This window comes from Xenopus laevis, chromosome 8S (genome assembly GCF_017654675.1).
Source record: "Xenopus laevis strain J_2021 chromosome 8S, Xenopus_laevis_v10.1, whole genome shotgun sequence".
In the NCBI taxonomy this organism is placed as follows: Eukaryota; Metazoa; Chordata; class Amphibia; order Anura; family Pipidae; genus Xenopus; species Xenopus laevis.
The window spans coordinates 74999469-75013568 of NC_054386.1; the positions used below are offsets into that span (position 1 = coordinate 74999469).

The window sequence follows — 14100 nt, forward strand, 5'->3', positions numbered from 1 at the left end:
TCAATGAAGACGTTTCACTACTCATCCGAGCAGCTTCTTCAGTTCAACTGACTGGTGTGGGAAGTTCTCGGCATATAAACTCTTCCACTAATCCATTTACAATGGCACATTGTAACTCTTCAAAGAGGTGACATCTGAAGAAACTCACAGAGGTGTTTCTTCAGATGTCACCTCTTTGAAGAGTTACAATGTGCCATTGTAAATGGATTAGTGGAAGAGTTTATATGCCGAGAACTTCCCACACCAGTCGGTTGAACTGAAGAAGCTGCTCGGATGAGTAGTGAAACGTCTTCATTGATTACTCAGCAAGTCCAGTTGTTTTTAGATTGACCTATACTAGATATACTATGACCTGGATGAATGAAAATCTTCATAGTCATACATTTTTTTTGCACATTTGCCAGAGTGTGTGCCATCTGATTTTCTACTATACAAGGATTACTGAAACCAAGGTTTGCAGCAAGGTTGCCATATTGAGCACCACCCGAATACACAAACAGGTTTTGCATTACCACTGATTGAACATCCCACCTTCCCCCTCTTTGCATATTTTGTTTGCGATTTCGTTTTATGTTTTCATATTATCTATCTGAATGTGGATGTTTTCCTGAATGCACTGTTATATTGTGGTTTGTGGTTTCTGTATCTTTCTACAGTATTAATGTGAGAGCTGGCATTGTATTGATTAATGTTAAATGAATGTCAAATGCTTGATCCAGGGAATGTTTCCGATCACCATTGGGGTCAGAAAGGATTTTTTTCCCTCTTGAGGCATTATTGGCAATGGCTTCAGGCTGGGTTTGGATCTATATAGTGGATATATAATAATGTAGTTAAAGTTTTATTTGTCACATAGGACCTCGCTAGAGTACTGAACATGAGAGTTTAGAAGAGGGAAAAAGGTGCTTCTCTCCTGTGACTGCACTTGATTGATACAGATGCTACTTCTGCTTGTGCTAGGTGACAGCCTGGTTTGATTCTCTAAAATTGAGACACTGGGCCAGCAACAGGGCTGCTGAACTTCTCTCATGGTGGGAGATGCAGCTCCTGCTGGTAGCAGATTTGGGGCCCATCCTCTCTGTATATTGAGGCAGCCTAATACTCAGTGGTGGATATAATGACATAGTGCTGATCTCATATGAGGAACGTCAGAGCATAGTAGCAATCTCTTATGGAATTCTGGATTTGAATATTCACAAAAATAGAAACAAATGGCACACTCACTTCAATGCTTCTGCTTCAATTCAAATCATTATCTTTTTATTTCGGTGAGATCCCAATAAGCAAACGTTTCGGGGTCAAGCCCCTTCCTCAAGTGCTACTTACAAACAGTGTGATTGCAAACATTTAAAGGGTAGGGCACTGTGTGACCACACCCCTTCGTGATTAGATAAAATTTATTACACCTTTGATGTCCATTAACATTGTGTATTTAAATTCTTTGTTATATTCTCCACCATTGAAAGGATACCAAGTGCCTCTGTAATAAATAAATCCATAAAATGTGCAAAAAGCTCCACATTGCGATCCTTTTTGTGGTGTTCCATGTGTCATATTTATCAAAACTGTGGAATAAAATTTATAATATAAACCTTCATATTATAAAAATATAAAATCACGTGTTCTTAATTACAATCAAAGGCAAAACATATATCAATAAAAGCAAGAGTAGCTCAGTTCCTCATTTAATCCCATGGGTGTTAGGGTATTTAATCTTTCAATCCACAGAACCTCCTGTTGTAAAAGTAACCTGTCCTTATCACCACCTCGTCTAGGGAACTTCACAACCTGTAACACCTGCCATCTTAGTTGTTTGCTATTATGGCCAAAAGTTTTAAAGTGTCTGCTCACTGGAGTGACATATTTCATTTTGTCTAAATCGCAATTATCGATTGCCCTCCTGTGTTCACCAATCCGTAGTTTAATTTGTCTTTTTGTTTTCCCCACATATGCCTTCCCACAGGGGCATTTAAGCATATAAATCACCCCTGTTGAGTTGCATGTAGCAAAATCTTTTAACTTAATTTCAAACCCTTTCGAAGGATGATTTATTCTATTCCCCTTTATTATGCTACTGCAACACCGGCAAGACAAACATGGGTATGTGCCCTTTTGTGGTGTGCCAAAGAATATTGGTTGTCGGTCGTCATTTTCTATCATATCAGTCTTAGTCAATTGGTCACCTAGATTTCTAGCCCGTTTATATGAAAATAATGGTTTCTCTTTAAATAAGCTCCCATATTGTTTATCCTTCCTCAAAATCTCCCAATGTCTGTAGACAATTGTCTTAATTTTTTGGGAATGTAAGTTATAATTAGAGACCAATGGTATTTTTTGAAATTTACGTGTCTTATTCTCTTTAGGGGAAACGGAAAGAAGGGTAGATCTATTAATACCCATAACTTTCTCGATATTCTGTTTCAAATCCTCTCGCGGATACCCTCTCTCAATAAACCTTTGCTCCATTTCTAACATTCTTTTCTGACACACCTGATCGTCAGAGACGATCCGTCTTATCCTCAGAAATTGACTGTACGGAAGACCTTTACTGACATTCCTAGGATGAAAACTTGAACACATCAACAAATTGTTCCTATCTGTTTCCTTACGAAATAAATCTGTATTTAAACCGTTAGACTGTTTAGTAATCAATACATCCAAAAAACTTATGCTATCTGCATCATAAGTTAATGTAAATTTGATTGTGGGATGTAATAAGTTGATTTTCTGACTCATTTCCAACAACCCTTCTTTGCTCCCATGCCACGTAAAGAATATGTCATCCACATATCTATAGTAATTCTTTATGTTCACACTGTGGGCTTGTTCAAAAAATACCATTACCTCAATAAAAGAGACAAATATGTTGGCATAGCTTGGGGCTACATTACTGCCCATACTTGTGCCTTGCTGTTGTAGAAAATAGGTCTTATCAAAACGGAAATAATTTCTGGTTAATACGAAACGTAATAGTTCTATCAAAAAGATTACCAACTGTGTGTCATAGCCATATTGCCTTTTGGTGAGGCTGGCAAGGTCCTATTTATTTGGTAAAATGTGAAAAAAAATGTGAAAATGTGAAAAAATGCTGGGTCAGTTGAGGAGTCCCCATGTCAAGAGCACCAAGGAAAGGCTAGCATTGGCTAATTTGCATACGGCGGGAAGTTAAAGTTGAATGGACGTCTAAGTTGCAGCAAATACACTACATTAAGCCCAGGGAACCTTAATCAAATAAACTAGAGTTGTTATATTCCCCTACACATGAACCCATTGTATAGTTTATGTGCTATATGTTAGGAAATGTAGGGGGGAAGCCGGGTACCCCAGAAAAAAATGACGATGTTTTGCAGACTATCACCCTGAAAAATGAAAATTCTCTAGCGTTTCTTTGGGATTTTCTACTATTTTTTGAGGAAGTCCTATCTACTCTATTGCACTTCGCCTGGTCTGAGGTGGCGAAGGCAAGTCTGGCGCAAGATGTAACATTCAGTAAAATCCGCATCTTAGTGAATTTGCAAAGTAACGCTCTTTCGCCTAGAGTGAAACTTCGCCTGGCGTAAGAGTGCGAAGTAGCGCTAAAGTCTATCTCCTTCGCTTGCGAAGTTATGCCAGCGACAGTTCGGCGAAGTACCGAAATGATGTCACGACGTTAGTCATTTCGGCCTTTAGTAAATTTGCTCCTAAAAATACTAATTAAACAAAAGCAAGTAGGTATGATTGAACTGTATTTCTAAATCAATTTGGTTCTATAATGTGATATGGTGCCACTTTACATTGTTGTGGGAATGTCATTATTGTAACAAAAACCCGCCGCGTGGTGTTGCCTCCTTGATGGTTTGCGTTGCAATGCCTTATGGCGCGGCACACACTTCCACATTTTCCTTGAGCATTGACGCTGGCGTAATTTCATCAGCACGCAATGGCGCAAAATTTTAATCATATTTAAAGGGACATTATTGGTTCATCCTAGTGAGTTCCTGGGTGCTATTCTTGTATTTCCTGATATCTGATTCCTGTTTTGACCCTTGCCTGATTGACTATTCTGACTTCTGTGATCCTGACCCCTGCCTGGTAAACCTATCTGCACTCTGTAACCTGACCTGTGCCTGTTTGGACAAACTTTTGATTGATTTCCCGGCTTTGACCCTTGCCTGTCTGACTCCGCTTGAATTCTGGCTGCACTGACCCGGCCTGCCTGACTACGTTTTCGTCTAAATCCTTGTACTGTGACCTGCCCAAAGACTTTGCTCAAACAATCATGCCTCTCTGCTGGTCCAGAAGCTTCACTTGGCTCCTCTCTTTATAAGACCTGGCAGCATCTGATTAGCCGAGGACTCCTCCTGAGGTGAAAGGCGGCTGTTTAAGGCGGAAGCAAGAGCTGAGAGCAGGGAGCTTAGCATTGGTTCTGGATTCTGGGTGCCGATTTGTGACAATTATCACATCACCATAGCCAGATGGCATCAACAGCCTCTTATCAATGTGATATGGAGAAAAAGCTGCCTTGTAGGAAGAAAACATGTCCATTGTGCTCAAAATTTCTCACTGCACCTGGGTTTGTAAATGCTACATAAATGTAGAGAGAAATATGTTCTCTCTAAAATATGTTTATCAATTACTGTTTTACCTATGAATGAAGATGTGCGTATGAAATCAACAGTGGAACAATCATGGCGTACATGAAGACCTATCAGAGAGAGTACACAAACGGGGAGGTCTCCAGCTTGGAGTTTATATAAAGAGTTGTGACTAGAGCCACTATCGATATACTGACATGCATTCCTTACAAATCTGCTGAAAAACTGACATTGTATTTGGGTATGTGTTATGTTCTAAATTAATGAAAAAGGAAGCACACAAGGCAAAGGTTTCACTCTATTTCTTGGCTGTCACAGCTACTTTTGGAACATTCCCAAACAATTAGCTCTGCATTCATATTAGCCTAGGTATAGATGCCTGTGATACAGGGGAAAACTAGCATTATTATGTATTAAAACTGACTGAGATGAGCACAACTGGACACCTCTTCCCCTTGGTTGCAACTCTGCACAGTGTTTAGCTTATGGCTGAGAAATGTACCTGTCTATTAACTGCTATGCGGTGCAGCACTTAGTGAGAAATATTCTGCAGAGACACAAGCACATCTATAGCAATTCAGCAGCTGTTATCAGGAGCTGAGAGTTTAGTCTGTGAGTATGAAAGCTGTAGCCCCCTGCAGTTTTTCAGAGTGGAAAAAGAGTCTGGATTCCTTCTCTTTTATTTTGCTCAATATTCAGCTCTCTAAAGCACAGAGAATGGTGAATCTAGGTGATGAGATTTGGTTAGAACACTGTCTTTCTATGCAGGATCCAGTATAGCTGCCTGGACTGTCCTCTGAGGGATTACTTCTGCACTGTACAGAAATCAGAAGGAAGAAAGGCACTGAATGACTCAAAGCATAGCAAACTGTCTCCCTTCCAAACAAGGACTAAGGACAGGCTGCAAAGAGTGGACAGTTCTCTGAATGTCTGCAGTAAAGGTATGTGACATTTTGCCTCAAATTGATGGATTTATTATTATTATTATTATTATGAATATTGATAACAACACTAATGCTATTTGATTCAACCAGTTTGTATAGAAGACTTGTGCCTACATGCATTATATATATATATATATATATCAGAAATCATGCAGGTGTCTCTGTGTCTTTTTTGTCTTGGTGTAGGAAAGTTGCAGAGGGATATTTGAACAGTTTGTAAGCACAATAGAAATTTCTGGCACTATATTATTTTCCATCCTTCATGGTACTCCCTTGATTATGTACTAATCATAGCGCTTATTTTATAATGTGATCCATTCATTCACTTTTTTCCATTCATAGCACCAGCTGTGCTGGGAAATGGTGTAGGCTGTATCATGTAAATCTAATAGACACAGCCGCACAAAACAATTTGAGCAAATTTGGGATTGCCAAGTAAGAATATATAATCCCTTTGCACGTAGTGCAATAGGAGTGTTGCTAAACTTAGATTATTAGCATTTTTATTAAGAATCACATAAAACAAAGAGAACTGTTCTGATAACAGATGCTGCTGAAGTACTTGTTTGAATAAATTGATTGTCCTTGGGTATTTATGGAAGGTGATACTACTGCGTGCTTCATGGGACCACAGTAGGCACCGATCTAAATGTTGGTTGCTTTTCAGATGCATGGAAGCCAGGGAGAAGTACTGTCAACAAAGACATTATTCACATCATGCAACAAATACTTGTTACCCTTAAGTAAAACATTATGAAACATGACAGATCTGAAGATAAATGTTATTTGGGTAAAGCAATGTTAATATATTGGGTAATGGAATATTAAATTAAACAGGTGGTTTATTGACAGCTTAGATATGTGGATTTAGAGCTTTGTATTTTAGGAGCAAAACTCTGCAAGAAACGTCCTTATATTGTTACACTTCAGAGAAGCTGTTAGCAGAGGGACCCGTGTTAACAAGTTGCATATATAACAATGTTAAAATGGCAGAGGAGTGTGATGCAAGCTAAATTAGTTTGTGATTTAGGAATGCTCAACTGCATCAATGTGCTGATCAGCCAGCATGCCACTGAGGTACATAGAGAACACATACTTGTAAGATTTACTTTGCTTTGAATTCTGCAAATTGCACAAGTCTTGTTCTGAACCCAAAAAAAAAACCTAACATAAAGTAACTACTGCTAAATATTTACCATCCGAATGGAAGAAAAAATCAATAACCCAATGCAAATGTTTCATACATTTAATTATAGTTTAGTTTAATAACTCCATGAGTAATCCCTCTGCGTTTGCAAATAATAATTCTCCCTGTGATTTATGCGATGTACCTTTGTGCAGTCGCAAGCTTCACACAGCAGAGTCAGCAGAGGGAGTAAGAAGCTTATTGCAGAAGCTGTGCTGCAGTTATTAGCATGGAATGCAGCACTCACACAACAATGATTTCACCTTTGTCTTAAGAACCTACAGTTTATATAGGAATGTAGGGTTTCTAGTTTACAGATTTGTCTACTTGTTGTACAGTACTATTGGATTATATCCGCAACACAAGCTCAATAAGACCATAACTTGCATAACTCAATAATTACATGGTGTTCTTTATTTTATAAGTAAAATACAGCCAAAATCTGGTGCTTTTATCAAAATAAGGTTCTACAAACGTCCTTGTTGTACAATTTATAGGAATAGGTTGTATATTCTATTTTATCTCATCTTCTTTATAGCTTAATTACTTTATAACACAAATGATGATACAGCATGAATTACATTAGCAGCCCATACCGCATGGATGTCAATATTTAAATCATATTAGGGGGATTAAGCCCATGCTCCTGCTCCAACAGCTGTATAGGAAGCTTACATGCACTTTGTATATGAATTGTACAGGTTGTCATACACTGGAGATGCTTTCCTTTTAATTAGTTTGTAGTAGGTTACAGGTGTTTGTGACCCACCTTACCCAATGTTAGTATTTGCAACAGCCAATGTAATTTCTATCCAAACTTCCATCTGCCCATAAAACCCATATTATCACTCACCCCAATCTTTTTTTGTGCCCAATATTATGTAAAAAGGAAAATTGGAAAACATTCTCTTTCGAATCCTAATTTTGCTCAGCGTTTTGATCTGCTCCTTTGCACCAAATAGTAATAGTTCATTTCAACTGAGGCATAAAATTCTGTGTTGATTTTCAACACTTGACACTTTTCTAAAAGTCCAACAGTTTGTTGTATGAAGACTAGAAAAGGTATAAAGCTGGCATAGGCATTACGTAGAAGCCAGCCTTCTGTTGTCAATAAAATCGTGTTTAAAAAAAAAAAAAAAAAACATAGTTGTTGCATTTTCACCAAATAAGCCAGTCTCTGTATGTTCTTGCATCACAACTTTTTGTCATCATTGATTTCAATTGACTTCACAGGGTGGTGATTGTGTCAATTCCAGCATAAACATCTTAACACACCACAACCCTTTAAATAAACATTTACATTTAGGGCTCAGATGATTGTAACAAGGTGGTAAAGAATGTGGTACAATACTGAGGAGGATCTGCTATAAAACTAGCTTTTTCCCCAAAAAGAAGCTCCAAACGCTGCCTGGAAATGCATATGTTTCATAACCAATTATTTTCGATTGTGTCGGTTTCTGCTGGCCCTCACTGAACCACAAAATATAGGTGAGGTGCAACAAGTATTATTCTATGCACAGTTGTTGGTTCGCTGTGGTACAGTGGTTTCAGGTATAACAGCAGATAACGGGCTCTATTAACTCATTGTCACTATTTTAACACCTTCTCACGGGAATCACTTTCTTTGACTTGGCAGTGTAAAAGTGCAAAGTACAGTAAAAGGGTGGCTCGTAGTAGAAAATTATCAACTCCCAGTGAATTTGTTTCCTTGTCCTTCAATAAATTTAGTCTTATAGTACAGCTGATGAAATGTATGCTATTCAGTCAGAAGTGATAGTGCTGTAAATCAGTCCAGCTGAACTATTTATGTGTTCATTTACTATATACCCCATACACACTGCTTATAGTGTTAAAATGCTCATTATAATTTACATTTGTACAGTTGTATTATACATTTCTTATTGGTTTGATTTGTGATAGAAAAGTGTGTTGTAGGGTGTTATTATTCTCATGAAATGAGCCCCGAATCATCTGCTTACAACTCTTTTGGGGTAATGTAATAAAAGTCGAAGAGCAAAACATTTAGCACAAAAACGACTAAAAAGTCTAATTTTGCAATGTAATACTCTTCCTTAAACTGTTGTTGCATTGCAAATTTTAACTGCGCATTACCCACTTTTAAGAATTACATTAGCACCTGCTCAAACTACAAGATTCTTCCACTGCCGGAAGTGGTAGCTAAACAGTTTCCGGGTTTGCAAAAGCTATATTAAATTTGTTCAAAGGAAAATTTGTTCACACAATGACATAACTTTTCAAATCGCGAATATTTTTACCGTTAGCCACTTTTATTACATTCCCCCATTTGAACCTATTTACAGTAGGAAGGAATACTTTTTTTAATTTATACAATATATTGATGAAGGGACCCCTTTTTGAATACGTGTCAATACAATTCTGACATTAAGAAATCCAATTCCTAAAGAAGCTTGACATTTGCCCCTTGTTATCTTACCCCCCCCATTATATTCTGAAGATATTCTTTTTTTATACACACATAGAAATATTATATTTATAACATATCATATTTCATATCTTCTGCTCATTACACCTACACATTATCACATAACAGGAAAAGTATAAATGAAGTGTTATGATTATTTTAAATTACACTAAGTCATCTTCAGACAAGAGCAACGTATTGCAGTTCTGCATAGAGAAAAATGCAGATAGGTTACTTAAGGGGGTAATGTAATAAATGATGCAAAGTCTAATCAAGAATACCAACCAATCAGCAGGTAGACACCCGTTAAAAAGAAAACACCGTATTGGTTGCTATGGATAACTGCCCCTGGACAAACTTTGTGCCTTTTATTGTATATGGTTGTACAACGTTTGTAAACCCAAGTGTCTGGTAATACATTACAAAAACATCAGTTTATTTTCTTTGAGGAAAAAGTAGTCTGTAAGATGTAACCATAAATGTAAATCTATACTGTTGTTTTAATTATAAGGGCAACTATCATCGCAAAGCAAAACCTTTGTGGTTTTCTAAAATTGTTGTGTTAATTCAAGTTAGCTGGGACAGCTGAACATTATCAGGTACTGTATAAAGAGGCCAATATATCATTCAAAAAAGCTATCAGACAATCTAAAATTTAAATGGAAATTGGTATTGCAGTGAGGAGTAAAATGAATCGAAAATAAAATCAGAAAGAGGTGGGACCCTTAATATCAGAGGGTGGTCAGTAGGTCGTTGAGACGAGAGAAGAGAAAAAGCAGAGATTCTGAAGTGTTATTTTTCGTCTGTCTACACAAATTAGGAACCAACTAATGAAGGTTTCCATCTTAATAGTCCAAAATCTAGTAATACAACTGTTGATGCATGGTTCACGCAAGAGGAAATTCAAAATAGACTTGGGCATGTAAAGATAAACAAAGATCTAGGACTGGATGTTATTCATCTCAGGGTACCAAATGAGCTTAGCTCTGTGAATGCAAAACCTCTTTAGTCAGAATTCACGGAGGTCTGGCATGGTTCCCAGAGATTGGCAAATTATTAATGTGATGCCGCTATTCAAAAAAGTATCCCGTTCCTAGCCTCAAAACTATAGGCCAGTTAGTCTGACGTCAATGGTAGGAAAGCTTTTCAAAGGGGTATTATAGAATAAGATACTGGTCTTCATTGCAAATAATAATAATATGAGTTTGTGCCAGCATGGTTTTATGTGCAACAGATCTTGCCAGACTAATTTATTTGCCTTTTATGAGGAGGTGAGTAGGAAACTCGACTTTCGGATGCAGAGGATGTAATTTACTTTGCTAAAGCATTTGATACAGTGCCACACAGTTAACAACTGGTTAAATTAAGTAACAATGGCCTGGAACATAGTGGAGTACCGCATGGGTCTGTAATTGTTCCCCTTGCTTTTAACTTGTTTATTAATGACCTGAGGTGGGCATTGAAATTACTGTTTCTATTTTTGCAGATGATACTAAATTGTGCAGAACTATATGTTCCATGCAGGATGCTGCCACTTTGCAGAGTGATTTGTCTAAGTTGGAAAACTGGGCAGCAAACTGGAAAATAAGGTTCAATGTCGATAAGTGCAAGGTTATGCACTTTTTGTAGAAATAATGTTATACCGTAAACCTAAATGGTGTGTTGGGAATATGTTTAACTAAGAAAGATCTGGAGATTTTTGTAGATAACAATGTCTAATTCTAGGCATTGCCATGCTGTTGCTACTAAAGGGAATAAAGTTCTGTTTTGCATAAAAAGGGCATTAACTCAAGGGATGAAAACATAATTATGCCTCTTTATAGATCAATGTATTTGTTTTACACTGGAAAACTGCTTTATATAGGGTTACAGGCCATAAATGGAAGTCTCAAGAGAAGTGATTTCTCGCTATTATTTCACATTGCAGGGAGATAATAAGAAACTACACCATTGCCAGAATTACCCTGTATTGGAGACAATTTTAAACTCCACAATCAGAAAACAATTTGGGATAAAATAAATCTAGAATAAACTATACATTTCAGGGGTTTTTTTTTCTCCTCTTACAATAGTTACATTTAAGCTAAAGGCACTTGAGCACCTTAAAAATGTTGCTGGGTATATTGTCCTGTTTTATATTATCATAGTAGAAATGTTACTGCCTGTTATGCACTTACAATTTATACAGATTATCTCCTGGCATTTGAGCAAAACTCAATAACCTATAAACAACCATGATGTAGGATGAAAGGTTCTGGTACTCATTATGTATCAGCAACATTTGTATAGCAGCACTTGCAGTTTGCACCTGTAAGCTCAGTTAAAACTGACTTTTTTATTTGAGAATTTGATTTATCATAGAAAGAAATGGACATTATGCGATTTCCAATCATTCGGAATATATCATCAACCAAATGTACCAGTGACACATGAAAAGGTTTAACGCTATTAATAGCTATGAATCTTAAGAAAAATGATTCAGTTTGTACATGCTCAACCAGAACACTTAGATTACCATTGTCTTATTCATCTGTGTCAGTAAAAATGTTCTGCAGGGTAATTGATAGAGTTTCTCTAATAACCATCGTATTTCTAGGATGTAATATAAAATAGTCAGTGACCCAACTTAAATAAAACTTGCACGTGCATGTGCAATACTGTAAGAGAAGTGAATGAAGTTTAATGCAGTGATTTTGATGCATTTTCTCCTTCTAGACCCACTCCAATGCAATAAAATAGGGATGAACAATTTTTTCCTACAGGCGTGTATTTGCTAGGAAAATCTGCATTTCACAATCTGCAAAATTGTTTGCAAAACCACAGTAAAATTTCACTGCTAGCGTGGTGTCCATTAACTATCCGTTTGCAAATTCACTACAAAAGAGGTAAGTATATTTTCATCAGTTAATCAACTTCATTCTATCACGGTTGGCACCCTAATTCAGAACCGATGCTAAGCACCCTGTTCTCAGCTCTTGCTTCTGCAAGCCGCCTTTCACCTCGGGAGGAGCCCTCGGCTAATCGGATGCCGCCAGGTCTTATTAAGAGAGGTGCAAAGCGAGGGGTTCTGAACAAGCACAGGGGCACAACTGTAAATGCAAAGTCTTTGGGCAGAAGGTCGCAGTACAAGGATTTAGGCAAAAGAGTAGTAAGATCAGGCCGGGTCGGGGCAGGCAGAGTACAAACAAAGTCAGGCAGGCAAGGGTCAAACCAGGAGATCAATCAGAAGGATATAGAAGAATCAAAGTCGGATATCAGGCAAGGGTCAGGATACAGAAGTCAAAATCATCAAAAGCCAGGCAGGGGTCACAACAGCAATCAGAATCAGGATCAGGAAACAGGAATACAGATAGCTCAATGCCCAGAAGCACCAGGAACGAATCCAATAACGGGCAAGGACTTGTAGCCCTATTGAGCTTTATATACATTTCAAATTTCAGCGCGCCTTTAATTACGCAGAGGCGAGCCGTGCACGCCCTAAGGAACAGCGCCGGTGCCTGAAGGGGAACAATGGAGCGGCGTGGTGGGCATCCACGCCACACCGCTAGACCACCAGGGAGGTAAGTCGCTACACATTCATTCAGAAGGAAATTGATAATAGTGGTGGATATCCACTGTTCAGGTAGGAAAAGCAGATTTTATAAGAAATGCAATGAAAAGAGTTCAAGCATTATTGTAAGCCCAGATATTGCAGGTAATAAGGCCGCTGAGGGAATGTCTAATCCTTAGTCTTCCAGCAGTTGCTGACATGCAGCTGGCAGACAGTGATGCACAATTTGTATTGCTGTTCAAATTTTATAAGGTTAATAATGCCAATCAGTACAAGGTTTCTGCCCTGTTTCTAAAGCCAATGCTGAAAATCCCTTCCAATAATTTCCCCAATGTCTGTCTCTTGCTCCCATCCTTGTAACTTTGTTCCATCCTATCCTTGTGATGATTTTGTTTTGGCTTCAAGGCAGCTTATTTACTGATACTAATGTGTAGTGCTGACACCATACATGATGAGCACTAGCTACTGAAATCTGAAGCAATGTGACAAATGACTGTATTTTCTTCCTGGGCAGAAAATGATTGTAATTCATAGAATTTAGCATCAGTTTTTTCGGTTAGTTAATGCTGGTGTGTTTTTAGGATGTTGTCTAATTCTGGACAGTGTCATTCTGTGGCTACTAAAGCAAATAAAGTTCTGTCTTGCATAAAAAAGGGCATTAACACAAGAGATGAAAACATAATTATGCCTCTTTATAGGTCCCTGGTGAGGCCTCATCTGGAGTATGCAGTTCAGTTTTGGACTCCAGTCCTTAAGAGGGATATAAATGAGCTGGAGAGAGTGCAGAGACTAAGTGCAACTAAATTGGTTAGAGGGACGGAAGACTTAAATTATGAGGGTAGACTTTCAAGGTTGGGGTTGTTTTCTCTGGAAAAAAGGCGCTTGCGAGGGGACATGATTACACTTTACAAGTACATTAGAGGACATTATAGACAAATAGCTGGGGACCTTTTTACCCATAAAGTGGATCACCGTACCAGAGGCCACCCCTTTAGACTAGAAGAAAATAACTTTCATTTGAAGCAACGTAGGTGGTTCTTCACAGTCAGGACAGTGAGGTTGTGGAATGCACTGCCGGGTGATGTTGTGATGGCTGATTCAGTTAATGCCTTTAAGAATGGCTTGGATGATTTTTTTGGACAGACATAATATTAAAGGCTATTGTGATACTAAACTCTATAGTTAATATAGGTATGGGTATATAGAATTTTAATTAAAAGTAGGGAGGGGTGTGTGTATGGATGCTGGGTTTTCATTTGGAGGGGTTGAACTTGATGGACTTTGTCTTTTTTCAACCCAATTTAACTATGTAACTATGTAACTATGTAACTATGTAGTGCAACTAAAATTTGAAAGATACTAAAAAAAGAAAGCATTTGTTGCCACCAGCAAAGGCACTTACC

General features: G+C 37.9%; 1 protein-coding gene across 1 annotated transcript in view; it reads left to right on the forward strand.

The window, feature by feature from the left end:
• The first annotated feature begins 4787 nt into the window (after nucleotides 1-4787).
• htr2c.S (5-hydroxytryptamine (serotonin) receptor 2C, G protein-coupled S homeolog) overlaps nucleotides 4788-14100 on the forward strand; it is a 202245-nt gene continuing 192932 nt past the window's right edge. The window contains exon 1 of the mRNA XM_018233105.2: nucleotides 4788-5515. The gene's annotated coding sequence lies outside the window, so the exon portion shown is untranslated. The remainder of the gene's footprint in view (nucleotides 5516-14100) is intronic.